Below are 15,776 nucleotides of genomic sequence, written 5' to 3' on the forward strand. Positions count from 1 at the left end.
ATGTTGCGGCATCCTCCCTGGGGGCCTGGTCGTCGCTGTCTGATGGCGTGCCTGTGACATGATAGGGAGAGGATTAGTGATGGATCTACATGCATCAGCCATGCATTGGGGTAGCTGCATTGATATGGAATGGCAGTTGATTGGCATTGGGGTACTGACATACGGGTTGCTTGGCTTTTGGGAGGGTGATGCAGGGATGCGTCTGGGATGGGACATATATGGGGTGCATCATGCATGTGGACAAGATGGTGCTGTGCACTGCCTGTAGGCAGTCTTGCAAATATGTGTCTGGTGGACCCTGCTTTCCATCATTGTACTGTCAGTTCAGGGGGACATCATCGTGTTGGTCATAGCAGTGTTTCATTTGGGACACCTACCTGCATCGGCCGATGACGGGGCTCCTCGCTCCATGTCCCCCACTCCCTCAATAGCCTCCCTCCCAATGGTGCTTGCGCAGATCTCTTCCCAGGGTTGCATCTTAATGGGGGAGTCCGCACCTCCACCTGTTGCCATTGCCTGCTTGTGGTTGGCCGCGAGGATGTTCTGCATGCGTAAATGAAGGTCGTCCCAGTGCTTCCAGACATCTTTAGGCGAGCGGGGGTGGTGCCAACGGCACTCACCTTCTGCGCCAACTCCGCCCATATCTCCTTCTTCCGCTGTATTGCAGGAGGAGACATGTTGGTGGAGAATACAACCTCCGCGTGTTCTTGCAGCATCTCGGCCAGCATATTCAGCTCCTCTGGTGAGAAGCGCTCCTTGCGCAAGCGCTCTGCACTTTTTGTGAGTGCTTTGGGCATGGTAAGATGCTGCAGGTAGTGGTAGAGGTCTGGTAGAGGTGTGGTGGTCAGATGGCTCCTGGTTACGGAGGATGGCAATGGATTGTGTTTTTAAAAATGGCCGCCGTGCTCTTTCCCGTTCCTGTGCGATGACGCTATTTCCGGTTGCGCTTATTAACGGTCACCACTAATAGCGGTGACTGCTAATGCCAATGGCTTGGATGGCTGTGGAGCTATCTGCGTTTCGCACAATGCCGGTAAGGGCGATTTTTCGCCCTTTTACGGCATGGCGGAAAGGTCGTTACCGGCATGGCGCAAAGCTCCTGCCCGCGTACTCCTAATCGCCCTCTAATAGTGGCCTTGTGGCAACACGGACACGGTATTTGCTCCATGCCGGTAAAGGCCGTACCTTACCTCCAAACTCGTAATGAGGGCCCATGACTTGTTGGTAGCGAGGGACACAAACCCCATACAGCTGATGGTGATACAACCCCCCGCCCCCTCTGTTACTCACACATGTGCCTGTTTGCACTGTGAACAAACCAAAATAATTTACGATGGGTCACGGACCAAAAACCTTAACGGAAAAACATACCAATAGATCAGATCTTTTGAATTTATGTAAGAATGTACCTACATTACGAGTAATGTCTACTGTTGATATTAATGGTGGACATTCTGTACGTGTACATTGTGCCACAGCAGAAGTATCCACCCTGATATGTATTTCACATATTTATATTCCACAGGTGGTGAAGCAAACATTGATCAGTAACCCCGGTCCCAAGATGGAGGCGCTGGCCAAAGATGCAGTATTGGAATAAGCTAGAGGGTGGGAATGGTTTAAGAAGTTCCTGATTAAGCCATTGATGGAAACTAAATTGTTAAAAATTGTAAGTTGGAACACCAAGGGTCATTTCTGCTTGCTGGGAACATGGGTAACTGCTCAGATTCAGATGGATGCCTTCACTTTATGCCAGCAATTGGTAGAAAAGGAGGAACGGGGTGACAATATGGAGGCTTAATCATAGGAATTAAGCAGACGGCCCCTGTTATAAATGTGAAGCTGATACTGAGTACACATAATATTGGCCATTGAGGTAGTAGTGGATGGGGAGGTTGCCCAAATAGCTGCATTATGTATTAACATCTATGTATCACCAGATATAGAGACTTTGGATGAGATTCATGTGGTCATCGACCAAGTAATTGCATCCTAGGTAGTTGCAGCTGGGCATGCATGTATACTGCTTGGTGGGGACCTAAATGCAGGTTGTCGAGATTATGACATATGCCCACAAAATAAATGCGTGAAGCCTATTAGTAAGATGGTAAAGCCAAAAGGTAATCAGAAAGGGAAAATCTGGATCACTATGCTAAGAGTTTGGGACCTATTGATGTATAATGGATGAACAAAAGGGTAATGATATTGTAAAGTTTTGGGGTAGTTAGATACCAGTTGGCATTTTCTAACTGTCTATTTTTTGTTATAATGTGGTATTGATTTATCTGTTTGGTTATTGAAAATCTTGGTCCATGGGGAACAAAGCCACTACATTAGGCCATTTCTTCAGAACTAACTCCTGTTCGGAGAAAGTACTGTCACTTGAGTCCCGGGAATACTGCATATAGTGACCACCATATGCTGAAAATTACCCTGAAACTTCAGATAGCGCCTGAGAAATTGGCTTGGGAGAGAGGCATTGAGTTGAATCAGGAGAGTAACAGGATAACCTGGATGCCCAGCAACAGCACTCCAGCAATGAGTGAAGCAGGAGGGGAATATTTTGGGAAAAATACAGTGTGCATGCTATAGGTGCCTGGATGGAAAAGTTGGCATATGAGACAGGGATGCTTAAACACTATTATGGGATCATCTCTGAGGGAAAACACTCAAATGGCTTTCACATAGAAATAAAAGATGCCAAGCGTGAGATACGAAGACAGATACAAACAGTCAGAACGGAGGGGTATTCCCAAATGATTGCCAATGAAAGTTGTATGAGAAAAAGAATATAAGTGCAGGTTGAGACGACTGAGGTTTTCAACACTTAATGGGCAGTTGCAGCATATGTTCTCTGTACTTTGTAGTGGCAATGTGTGGAAAATATGGCAACTATTGGGTAAGGTAAAGGGGGATACCAGGTGTGCTATGGTAAACCTGATACCTGAGTGTAAATTTATTGAACACATCGGGTCTAAATACGTGGTGAATGGTGAGAAATCTGAGTGTGAAAGATACGATGGGAATTGGTTGCTGTCACCAAGTGTGGACGAGATTCATACCACGATCGTAGGGTTAAAGGGTTCCCGAGCACCTGGACCTAACGGTTTGTCGAATGCAGTACTTAAGGCTGACCCAGGTGGGTTGGTGTGTTCAAAATCTTAAGGTCTGTAAGGATAAAATGGTGCCACTTACATGGTAGCAGGCCATTATAGAGCCAGTTTGCAAAAAGGGAGATGGAAAGAGCCCCTTGAATTATAGACTGCTGTCTTTACTAGATGTCACTGGCAAATTGTTTTCAACCTTTGTATTAAAGGCTCTCCAGAGGTGGGCAGACACAAGTAACATACTGCATTTCACACAAACTGGTTTTTGCCCAGGTTAACATCAGGTTTTTAGACACTCTAATGATGGAGGCGGCAAAAAAAGAGAACCCAGTGCCATTTGTGATCTGGGTTGACTTCAGTGTGGCATTTGACACTGTTAATTGCACACGCATATGGCAGAAGTTACGGAAATGGGATGCCCAGAATGGTTACTGTCCATGGTAGTTCAACTCTACTAGTAATAGAGTTCAGGTGCGACTGAACAATGCAGGCTTGGTGACGACCCCCATGGAGGTAAATAAGGGGGTTGAAAAGGGGTGTTCTTTGGCGCCTCTGTTATTTAACCTTTACTTGGCTGACCACACCCCAAGACTCTTGACAGCGGAAGGCTTCCTAGTAAGTTAGGCCCCCGACACATAGCAAGCATATTGTATGCTGATGATCTAGTTCTGCTGGATCGCACGATAAGGGGAGCAAAAAATAAATATAAAGAACTGTGAATATGCAATGCAAAATGATTTAATAATCAACAATGGCAAGACTAAGATGTTGGTGTGGTAGGGAGGAAAGATCAATAGGGTAAAAGTCCAGGCAGACACAGATGACAACACAGATTATGTGCAGAGCTATCCCTACCTTGGACTCGACCTGGGCGCTGACGGGGACTGTAGGACTATTATGGAGAGAACAAAAGAAAGGCCAGGGAGTTAACAGCCATAATAAACAAGTTTGCTAAACACACGGCTGGTTACTCAATGGAAGGGGTCCTTAAGGTTTACAGAGCTTCAGACCAGCAATTCTGTATGGGTTAGAAGCCTCAGCTATGAGTGAACTGGGATGGCTAAATGTAGTTGAGGGACTGTTTTGGAGGAAGTTACTAAATCTATCCCTGGCTACTCCCATGGCTTACCTCCATCTTGAGTTGGAACTAGTTTCCCTGAAGAGTCAGGTCCCGATACGCAGAGGAATGCTCTATATTAAGTCCAGATTTCAACCAAAGTGCCCTTTGTTGTATTTTATGGGCACAATTTATGACATGTTAGCTTCCCGTAACTACGTGTTAGAATGAAGAGTGCTTTGCAAATATTGGGTGTTCCCTGAATTTTAAACGTGGTACTAAATTCGAACTGCTGAAAACCATATATAAAAACAAGGATGTGCGATGGGATTGAACCGATAATTTATCCCATCTCGTAACATTATGCAACTTCAAATATGTAAATAGGATCAGCTACACCTACCTCAAACCACAGCAATATCTTCTGCAATGCTCTAGGCCAGCTGTGCCTTACTTTGTATTGCAGCTACGGGTCAATCAACTCTCTGTGCTAGCACTACAGGGGGATTGGGCAGAAATCACAAGGGAACAAAGAATATGTCATATCTGTAAGTCTCAGGCTAACATTGAAACACCAAGACATGTACTGTCACTCTGCCCAAGGATGGGTGCTACGTATGTGACAATGCTGGGACAGTTTGCAGGGAGGTATAGCTGTAAGGGATTTCAATCAGGCACACACCCAAGTCTCGCCTTGCATGTAGTGCGCAAATGAAACCCTTATGTTATTGTTGTCTATAAGTTCAATATTCTGAATGATATGCCACTCATATCACACCCTTCTCAAAATACCCCCCAGGTCACACTGAACCAGGAATCAGGCTAGTTTGTAAAGGTAAAGATGTATTTGTTTATTTAATATTCAATCACACATAGGTTTAATATAGATATATATGGGGGAGCAATCACCTGAAGGGTGACAATACAATTCAGAAAGATAGGCAAAGCAATTGAATTAGCTTATAAGGAGGTAAAATAGAAAACACTGGGAAAACGAACAGTTTGTTTGGCACACAGATAGCGTTTAGGTTAATGTTCCCCCTGCAAAGTTTTGTTTAAATACAAACGATCAATCCTACCCCAATGTGAGTAATCAGCAGGTTTTCAGGAATTAAATGCAATGTCTAGAGTTATAGGCAATCCTCCCTCCCAAACAAGAGAAAAACCTTATTTTGGCAAATGACACTTTGAAAATGACAGGTGAAAATAGCTTTGTAAAATACTGCAAAAGGTGCAAAAATGCTTAAATGGAGACAAGTTCTAAAGAAAGCAACACTAATCAGGTCCTAACACACATGAGCTATAATATAAACAACAATACACACTTGAGATTAGATGGGATGGAAAAAACACTTTGAAATGGGGAAATGACACGTGTAAACTTGTGAATTTTTCAAATTCGCGGCAAACTTTTACTATGCGATACTGAAGAAAAACAGGTCTAAAACACTGTTCCACAATGCTGTTGTGGAGATAGCTAAGGATGTTAGGTATCAGTGAGAGTTGAAATTTCGTTTCTATCTTTAAAACTGAGGCCGTTATAGAGGTTGTAGTGAGAGGCGGTTTTGCAAAATAGGCGCGAAAATGAAAACAGAAATGCGCTTTTGAAAATGACAGATGGGTTTGATTACACTATACTATGACTATGAAAAAGAGAATGCCACAGATGGATCTCACAGTCATGTGATCCGTGTATCCCTTCCTTTTGTGGATACTCTACTTCTTCCTGGAATTTACTTTAGTTATTCAAAATCACTAGGGAGTTATGATTTTGAACACAGGTGAGACAATCAGCGCAAGAAAGATTCTAACAATACTCTAGTTCTGAATTAAAGAGGGGATGGGTTGAGATAGGGATGATACAATGCAGATATACTAAGGGTCACTGTTCTTCGTGTTAATACTTAAAGAAAAAGTTATTAAATTGGACCGTCAGCTCTGCTCAATGAATTGGATCTGTCTACCGGCAGCAGGGCACCTCTATTGGGATTGGATCAGCAAGGCGGTTCTGGTCAATTTGGACTGCACCTCAGCCTGGATTTGAAAGGGCACCTTCTGGTTACTGGACACGATAGATAGCAGGATGCAAGTTTTCAGAGGGCCAGCCTTAGTGGTAGCAGGCCAAGCTGAATATTTTTTGCAATTGGGTCAGGCTAGCAATAATTTTGCAATGCTAGAGTCCGGATTCTGCAAAGAAATCTGGATCTTTCAAGAATTCTGGGGTCAGCTATAAGTTGAAAAGTTCTGCAATAAGGTGCTCTGTGGACATCTGGATGGGTTCTGGAAGCAGTGTGTTCTGGAAGCAGTTTCTTTTGTATAGTGAAACTTCTATATTTATACATTACATGTGCCAACCCCCAATTTATGGTGTGGGCAGAACTTGAAAACACACCCCCATGTCTGTGAATGGCTAGTGGTGTGCGCTTTGTCCTGGTCGGCAGTCTAAACAGAGCTGTCATCTTATGACAGGATTTAGGAACTCCCACCTGGATTTTTACCCAAAACATACTTTTGCACAAATGTACATTTCTACCATTATGTACCCTCATAAAATAGTACACATATACTGTGCACTCGATTATCTACATTTACATCCACTGCCCATCTTTGTGAGAGCTGTAATGGTAATTCTATGGATTTTTATCAATTTCACCCATAACACTTTGGATTCATCATTTCTAATTTGATACATCTCTGGGCGCTGATCAGGGGATCAAGTACATACAATTTTAAGCTTGCAACATTAATAGTTTTGCCACAATCAGTGTTTTAGTGTATCTTTGGTTCCTTATGTAGTAAGAACTCCTACCACATCTTCAACTGTCTAGCATGAGTTAAGATTTATAAGTGTGTATTTTTCACTTGTCTACCTATTTTGGATGTCATGTTAAATGTCATCAAGTTCTGAAGCAAAACAAGTAATTCCCATTCAAAATCCAGTCCAGGTTTTTTATTTCTTACTTTCAAAGTGAGCAAATGGCCAGTCCTTTGAAGTTCACTGAGAAACCTCCTCTACATCCAGCCCCTCCTTTAGGAAGATGGGTGTCCAAGCCTTCCTTTGTCCTTGGATAAGCTAGGAGACAAATGTCTGAGGCTTCCTTTGTTTTCATTATGCAGGAACCATTAACAGCCATTGGCCTTCCTGTTCCCAAGGAAGTGTCAAGTAGAGATGTCAGTTTTTCCAGGCCTAGCTATCAGATCAGAATTACATAGTGGATTGGTCCCAGACTGGGCCCTTTGACATTAAAGTCTTTTCATTTCCCATATAAAATATAAGCACAGTTTATAAAGGATTTTAAACATTTTAAAAGAATTAGCCCTTCACCAACATGCTTGAAATAGTAGATTTTGCAATTTTTCAAGAAAAGAAAAAACTTTTAACTGGGTTTGACAGCCAATTTCCTTAGGCGAGCTGTCAGGCAGTGATGCCTGGGTTCCTCTGACTGCCTGGACAATCCATGATTTCAGCACACTCTCCTTTCAATAATTTACTGGGGAAAATGACTGAATTTAGCACCAAAACAGCACTTTGAAGGTTGCCATTGATTAGGAAACTGTATTTAATGGCATTTTTCGGATTTTAGCACTTCTGTGGCCTTGTTTCAAGTGACAGTGACAGATGACAGATGCAGCAGTGATTCCTGTTTTTACACCAACTTTGCATGTGTGTGTGTACAGCTCTTTGGTGGTTTTATGCACCATGCACAATTTTTCAAATTTGGTGCGCCTGCTTATTTCCTCAATTTTTGACAGTTTTCTTTCCCCATTGGCAAAGGGGTGCAGTGTGGTGCATTGGCGTGGATAAAAATACTCCACATGTCACTATCAAAACCAATGAGTTTTGGTATTTCTGTTTAAATACTGACTTAGAAATGGTGCAAATGGCGTTGTATCAAACCTGGAGGCTGATATTTATACAGCTGAAGCGTTAGAAGAGGAAAATGTGACGGCAACCTTTTTTATCAAATATTAGGATGGTTGTCATAAACTAAATTAAATTAAATGTGATCATGAGATTTGGAAAGTATGACATTAGTTTTTGATATGATTTTTTTTATATGGTAATTGTGCCTCATTACAAGTTTGCCAGACCGGGAACTACAGTACCGGTAAGCTTGCCGGTACTGTAGTTCCCGGACCGGCAAACTACGAGTTGGACTTGGCAGGTAGAGAGGCACCTGCGAGCACAGCATGTCAGATGCACCTGCACCGTTTATAATGGTGCTGATGCATCCGACCTCCCCATTCCCATGGAGAGCATTTTGTTCCAGCGCCTGCAAATGGGCAATTACAGGGTCTCGCAGGCCCGTAATGAACTGGTAATTGCCCATTCGCGTGCGCCGGAAATTTTGGGAAGTTTGGTCCGAGACTGGCGGTTTTACCGGCAAGGCTACCGCCAAACTTCTAATGATTTTGTAAAGGTTCTTTTAATGAATCGAAACAAATAATAATAATAATAATAATAATAATATTTACATGAAGGTGGACACTGGCGTTCATTTTCTCTGGTTCCAGTTTAAGCCCAATAGACTGGAGGGAGCACAGCATTCTGGTCCATCACTGTCCCTTGGGCATTGGGAGACACACACAAAAGGAGTGACGTATTTGTATTAGTCCTTGAACCAAATGTCCACTGACCACATGCAGGCAAAGCCCCACCTGTATTACTGGGGGCCACATCCACTCTGCAGTATCAGTCATTGGAAATCAGGAGTCTTCGACAACACACAGTGCCAGCAAGATGATGGGGCTGGCTGATGGCAGCACATGAGCTGGGCCGATGTTGTGGCATCAACCGGGTACCGGAGAAAGCAGGACCTGCTCCTGGCCCATGCAACACAGCGAGGCCGCAAGAGTAAGCAGGCCAAAGTGGTGAAATGCCAATAGGGGCCCACTTCTGGGCCACGCTGTGCAGTGTGTCCACAAGGATAGGCAGTCCAAAGTGGTGAAACGCAGATAGCAGACCCACTCCTGGTCCACGCAGTGCAGCTGGGTCGCAAGATTTGTCAGGCTTGTGTACAAGAATGCTTTGGGCTCTCTGGCAGCTTTGGTCCACCTTTGGGTTGGATCTCATTGGCACTGCCAACAGTCGTCAGTCACGGCCTGGCAGTTGGGGGAGCTTGGGAAACAGTTACTATGACAGCGGTCCATACCACAGCCTTCTTTTCCCCCTAGCGAGGAGCCCGCTGGTCATCAATGCTCTGGCAATCCTTTCTGCTCTTCGCTTGCCCAGGCAAGAGCATTGAAGTCCATACCACAGCCTTCTTTTCCCCCTAGGCAGGAGTCCGCTGGTCATCAATGCTCTGGCAGTCCTTTCCGCTCCTCGCTTGCCCAGGCAAGAGCATTGAACCATGACTACAGCGGCAGTCCTTACAGTTCCTCCCTCCCGCAGGCAGGAGCACAATGAAGCAGTGATGTGGCAGAGGTCTTTGCAGTGTCGCCCTCCAGGCAGAATTATGCTCTGTCCCCTATTTTCTTTCCATAGCGGCACACACCAGGGACTCTGGGGCATGTGCCCCCCTAAAGCAGGACCTCATCGGGGAGGCCGCCGGTCGTCAGGAGAGAACCGACCAGCAAAAGCGCACACCCCAAGGGATGCCCCAGCATGGGTTGGCAGCACACTGGGTGTGTTCAACTCCTTTGTCGCCAGATGTTATGGGGGTCAGGGGTGCTGGCCCGCTCCCGCATAGGTCTCTGATGGCAGACCCTCTGCCTCTGTGTTGGTGCTGCTGCTGCACAGCATAAAGACACAGTGGCAGGGTCAGATGGCATTGACTGTTGCACAGGGTGCTGTCTGCTGCATTAAGTAGAGGGACCACGGCTTTCATAAAGTCGTTGAACTCCTCCAGCCATTCCTCCCATTGCAGCCCTCTGTCCTGCGGTGGTTGTAGGGAAAATGGATGCGGCCTCCGTAAGAACGCAGCTCTGGAGGAGGTGCTGGTCAGGGCTATTGCTTGCGCTGCTGGATTGGCAGCTTCTTGTGTATTGTCTACCATGACGGCAGTAGCAGGTGTGGTCCCTTGTCTCCTTCTGGGTCCTTCATGTGCTGGCCGTGCACTTAGTATGTCTCTGTAATCTCTTGCCATCCTGACTCTCCGCTGGGGTCATTCGTGTGTTTGCTGTAATTTAACCCTCTCTGTTTGCGTTACTCTGGTAACTTATCTGCGGCCCTTGGCGACTTAGCACTCCATCAGTGTCTTGTGGTTGTACTCCCGTGGTACACATCCACCTGCTCTCACTTGTCTCACCCTGTCTTTCATGCTCCTTTGGCCAGGAGTGTAGGAGACCCATAAAATCTGGGGGGGACAGGGCTCACCTTGGGGAGTTTGTTTATTTTTATTTATTTACTGTGTTTTTGTCAAAGAACTCGACTTTTCACAAAATTAAAATAGCAGTAAGTATTTAATTACATATATTTTCACTGTATAAAACAAGAGAAAAGAAGAAAAGAAAACAGAAGAAAATTAAGAAGAAGAAGAGCAGTTCATAGTATAAAATCCTTCAATTTGGCGTTTCACTTCAGAAGACTCAGTTCACGTAAAAATATTACCACTTCCCAGGTCAAAAGGCTTTTGTGGCCTGAGCATAGCTGATCCCAAAAGGATTGGTTGTCCACCCACCATTCCTGTTTTGTCCACACAAATCTCACAAACTTTACAACCCTCTTAACAGGGGCTTTGCTGCAGACACAAACCACAGAGTAAAATGATCTGTCAAAACTTGTTTACAACTCATTATTCAGCTGGTGGTGGGTACAAAAATGCAGTTGCATCCCTATTTTAAAACAAGAGTTGACAACGCCAACCTTTTGGGCTTTAATGTAGGCATGGAAAAGGCACTTGCCAGGCACCGCCATAGTGGTATTAGGTACCCACTGATGGTAGCACCTGCAAAATGGTGCAAGTACCTGGACATTTAATAGCAGTGCCTGGCAAATGCCCAATACATATACACAAGCAGACACTTGCCATTGCTGGTTTTTAGCAGGACTTCAGTGAAGGAAATGCATAGTGCTAATAGAGTGGCTGAAGGCATCCCTGCATAAGACATTTGTATTACACCAGTAGTATGTTCCCAGCTCCAATTAAGTTATTAACTACACAGGGTTTTGTAGTAAACATCCCTAATCAACGGCTTTATCTAAACCAGAACTTTAAGTTTACATGCCATTTATAGCTCATTCTAGTGTTTTTTTAAAGGAATAGGTTATGGGGTCAAATGAGTCTGCAGCCTGTGTGGCATCCATCCACCAAAAACCCATGAAAGTTCCTAAAATAGCCCAAATAACATGATGCTGTGTCACTCACTCGCATAGCTTTTTTATTTCCCCAAGGCGCAGGTGGCAGGCGGTGCTCTGACCCACCTCACACTGCACTTATGGTTCCTAATCCGATTTTGAGCTTAAACAAGCTCCCCCGGCCCCCGGACCAACCCTGCAACGCACACCTCCCCTCAGCCACAGCCACTGTCTTTTCCTGTTATCATGAAATAAAACTAAGGTTTGCTGTTTCGCCCCTCACAGTTGATGAGTGAAAGACCCTGTAAATATCTTGCATGGGCAGAGGAATAACACTCACCTTAAAGGTGCACACGTGCAGGATTTAAACTTGGGGAAACCCTGTGAGAGACCACCAAACTCTACCACCCATAAATGCTGAAAAAAGAACATGGTTAATGGATGCACATCTAAGGATATCACTGATTACAACACCCTGAGGTGTATATAAATATATATATATATATATGGCTTTTTAATATAAAACGTTAAATATATAAATACGGTCACAGGCCCATAACCAACAGATGATCAACACATATTATAAATAAGTCATAAATTAGCCGGTTTACACCTTCGAGCTACAGGACCGCCACTTGACTTGAAGTGACCCTTTTTCATTTGTTAGAATACAGTGAGGTAAAATTAAGCAGGAATTATTATGCATAAACAGTTTTCCGTGGGACAGCTTACGAACATCTTTTACATCACTATATGGCAAATGTCCAGTGCATATGGCATTTAGGAGTTAGGCAGAATTATATGCAGTACCGTTTGGGAACACCACACACAATTAAGACTACAAGTACAGTACAAATTCACCTTTGGTACAAGCCTGTACTACACAGTAAAATGGTAGTGATCGCTGAGCAGCCAGACTTATCTCAAGAGTAAAGTGAGTAGTATCAATAGTTACACAAAGGACAGCAATTACTATGGTTCAAACAAACACTGACTCGAGGTTTCTGAATAAAAGAATATACACGTATTTACACATCAGTTGTAAAACATTTCACTAAAGGAAAGCAGTTGGAAGATCACACTCTTAATACACCACACCACTCCCAATAGATTCTGGACAAGTTAAACTCAAAAATTAAGTATGAGAAAAATGGCACTCCAGTAATTTAAAAAGGGAGGGAAAGACAATGTTAGGTAAAAATTGAGCAGCACCAACAGGTAAGTAAGCAGGGCAATCTAGAAAGAGAAACTACAGTGATGGAATCAAATCAAAAAGGCTTAGGGCCAAAGTCAATAGGACAAAAGTCTTTTGCTAAAGATCACACAGTTCAGGGTAGTTTGTGGTTAAGTCTTTGCCAAGAGTTCCGGACGAGGTTGGTCAGCAGAAAAGTTAGTTTAAAGAGTAGAGAAGGACAAGCCCTCGGATTGGCGAAAGGTTTCACACACCTTCACTGCGGCTGGACGAAACGAACAACCGGATTTGCACAGTACCTTTAAGTGGAGAAGAAGCTGTAGCTGAGACGGACATTCCTGGCAGTTCCTGAAGGCTCACGGTTCCCGAAGTGACTGTCAGACTGACATGAAGTAGGAGGACTGGAGGGCCGTGCACTGCCCAGGGAAGAAATCAGCAGCAGAGCAAAGCAACAAATAAAAGGTGCGCTCCTTAAAACCCAAGTAGGGTCCGACCTTCCTGGCTATCCGGTTCACTGTAGCTCTGTACAGCAAATTTGACCAGAGGAGGGAGTCCTGGCTTGCAGTTTGGGTGAACTGGTTGGTCCCACCAGCTCAGGGGAAGAATATTCCTGATAGATATTCTCTGTCGTTGGAGTCTGAAAATTCGGACCTGCTGCAGGGCTTCACCCGGCGGCTCAGTCATTCTAAGGGTCCTCTTCTGCCAGCTCCTTATCGGTTCTTTCGTTCCAGTGGTGAGCCCCAGAGACCTGCTTTTTATGCAGTTTTCCCCATTCACATTGCCGGGACAGTCACCAACAACCAATCAGATTAGAGTGCGATATGGGGCTCCAAGGAGACCCTGTGCAGGGAGTCCTAAACCCATCCCTCACATCCTGTTCCCCCCAGACATACAGGCGCCTAAGGAGGGCTTCTGTGTAGAAGCCCGCGAAAGGACAGTGAACAAAGGAACCAAACCTGGTTTGTCGCGCAGGGAAAAACACGAGAAAGACATTTTCAAAAAGAAATGGTGAATAAACCCAGCCGGAACCGTATAAAACTGTACATGGTCTAGCGGGTTTAAGTTCGAGTCTACCAATATAGCATAAAACAATGCCAACGTTATTTAAGATAACCGCGCTAGGAAAAATAGGGTAGCTACCACTGCCACCAGCCAAGTCTTGCTGAAAAGGGAGCAAAACAATGCTCCAAGAGAAACAGACAATAAGGGATATGTATTAACCCTTTCCAGGACTCTATGTAAGATAGTTTGTACTGTGTCTGTGGATTTAAAAGACTAATAAAGCCAATGGCAACTTTACATGTTCTGGGAGACAGTAGTCAGTCCCAGAAAATGGAGTCTGAGTTGGGAAGTCTGAAAGACAACCCTGTGTCACTGCACTGAAGGTGCTGTGTAACACACAGTAAAAAGATGATGCCTATGGAGTAGGTGAGGCTCCACAGTCTATGAACACAAACAATGTTAAACACACACAGCAAAAGACATGTAAGAGTGGGAAAAAGGCTCACACCCTTACCACGTGAAAAGAATAAATCGTAGAAATCCAACAAAGCTGCTGAGGGACTCAGTAGGTAAGGGAAATTACCCACTCTAGAGAATTCTCCCTAACATTAGGGTATCACATAAACGTCCTCACCCCTACAACATGTACAGGGCACATGAAGGCTGTACCTGGAGCCTCTTTGCCAGCAAGTCCCTGTCATTTTAGATTATGAAACAGAAGCAGTTTCTCTAGGTACATCAAAGTTCTTACACTGCCTAACAGCGTAAAACAAACAGTTTAGTGGCTTCTGGAGAACACAAACTTGTCCGCTCCGGTAGCTGCAGTCTACCACACCTACAATTAGACACTAACACACCACTTCACAGATACAAGGGGAAAGGCTCTACACTCCAGACAACACATGTCCTGTAGGAAAACCCATTTCAATATGATCAGAAAGGAACAGCTCTGCCCCCCCCCCAAAAAGTTATCCCATCCTATATGCAGGAAACCAACAGGTGGAAAATATTCGCCAAAACACTCCTGAAAGTTGACAACTTATATGACCACTGAACCAGCTCTTTCTCTACTCGATCTCTTGTATCCAGGCCCCACAGGTGTGTCCTTGTCTGTCAGAGGCAGCTAGCAAACTGTACTTTACTCACCAGGCAAACAAGAATATTAAGCTAATCAGGGGAGACCCTTGAACTGAGCACACAACATTGTCCAAGACCCCTTCTCGTGCAAGGACATAACAAAATGTAAAACTGGTGATTTAACACAATAGGTATAATAGTGAGGGGAGAAAATGTGAGAAAAACACGCTCCAGCTGAACTTTTATTGTCTCTGCTTCCTTCACTGCTTATTGCCAACTGGGTGGGATCTGGAGGCCCTGAAATTAGCCAGCTTGAATGTCGAAACAGGAGGCCAACCCTCGCTTCTGAATATCCAGCTTTAATAGAATGGATTACCCATTGTCTCACCAGTCACACGTATAATGATAGAAATGTACTATACCCCATTTATTTCCCTATCTAAACTAAATATGCCCCCCGCAATACCCTAGGCACGCATGCCTGAACGCTTTCGGAGGAACGTGTTGTCTCTTCAAACACTCGCAGCAGCCAGGGTACCTGAAACTATTTCTTTTTTTTTTCTACAAAAGGGCAAAGTGGGAATCCATGCTTGGGGGTGAACCGGCATAGGGCGGTTTAGGCGGTTTAACAACAAATCCCTTTAATAAGAGTAATCCAAGAGGCTGCACGCATCAACTTACTGCGCCACAACAAATTTTGAGAGAATTTGAGTTGTTGCCAAAAATGTCAAGATTTATTTATTAATAGCCCCCATCAACTTATTTCTCAGCTACACATTAACGTAGTTTTCAAATGAGTCCCATCAGACTCTATTCTTCTTCTGAAAGTGTCAGAATTCCCGCATCACGCGTCGGAGTGTCACTCAATAAGTTGATGGGGGCTATTAATAAATAAATCTTGAAATTTTTGGCAACAACTCAAATTCTCTCAAAATTTGTTGTGGCGCAGTAAGTTGATGCGTGCAGCCTCTTGGATTATTGTTACAATCGGAGTGGGGGAACTCAGTGTCTCCGGTCTTCCTGCACGCACCATTGCGACACCACCTGAATGGTGATCAGAACTTCAGTCGCGGAGGTCCAAGAGTGATTTGTTTCAAAAAGTTC

Source organism: Ambystoma mexicanum, chromosome 8 (genome assembly GCF_040938575.1).
Source record: "Ambystoma mexicanum isolate Mex_15411 chromosome 8, UKY_AmexF1_1, whole genome shotgun sequence".
NCBI lineage: Eukaryota > Metazoa > Chordata > Amphibia > Caudata > Ambystomatidae > Ambystoma > Ambystoma mexicanum.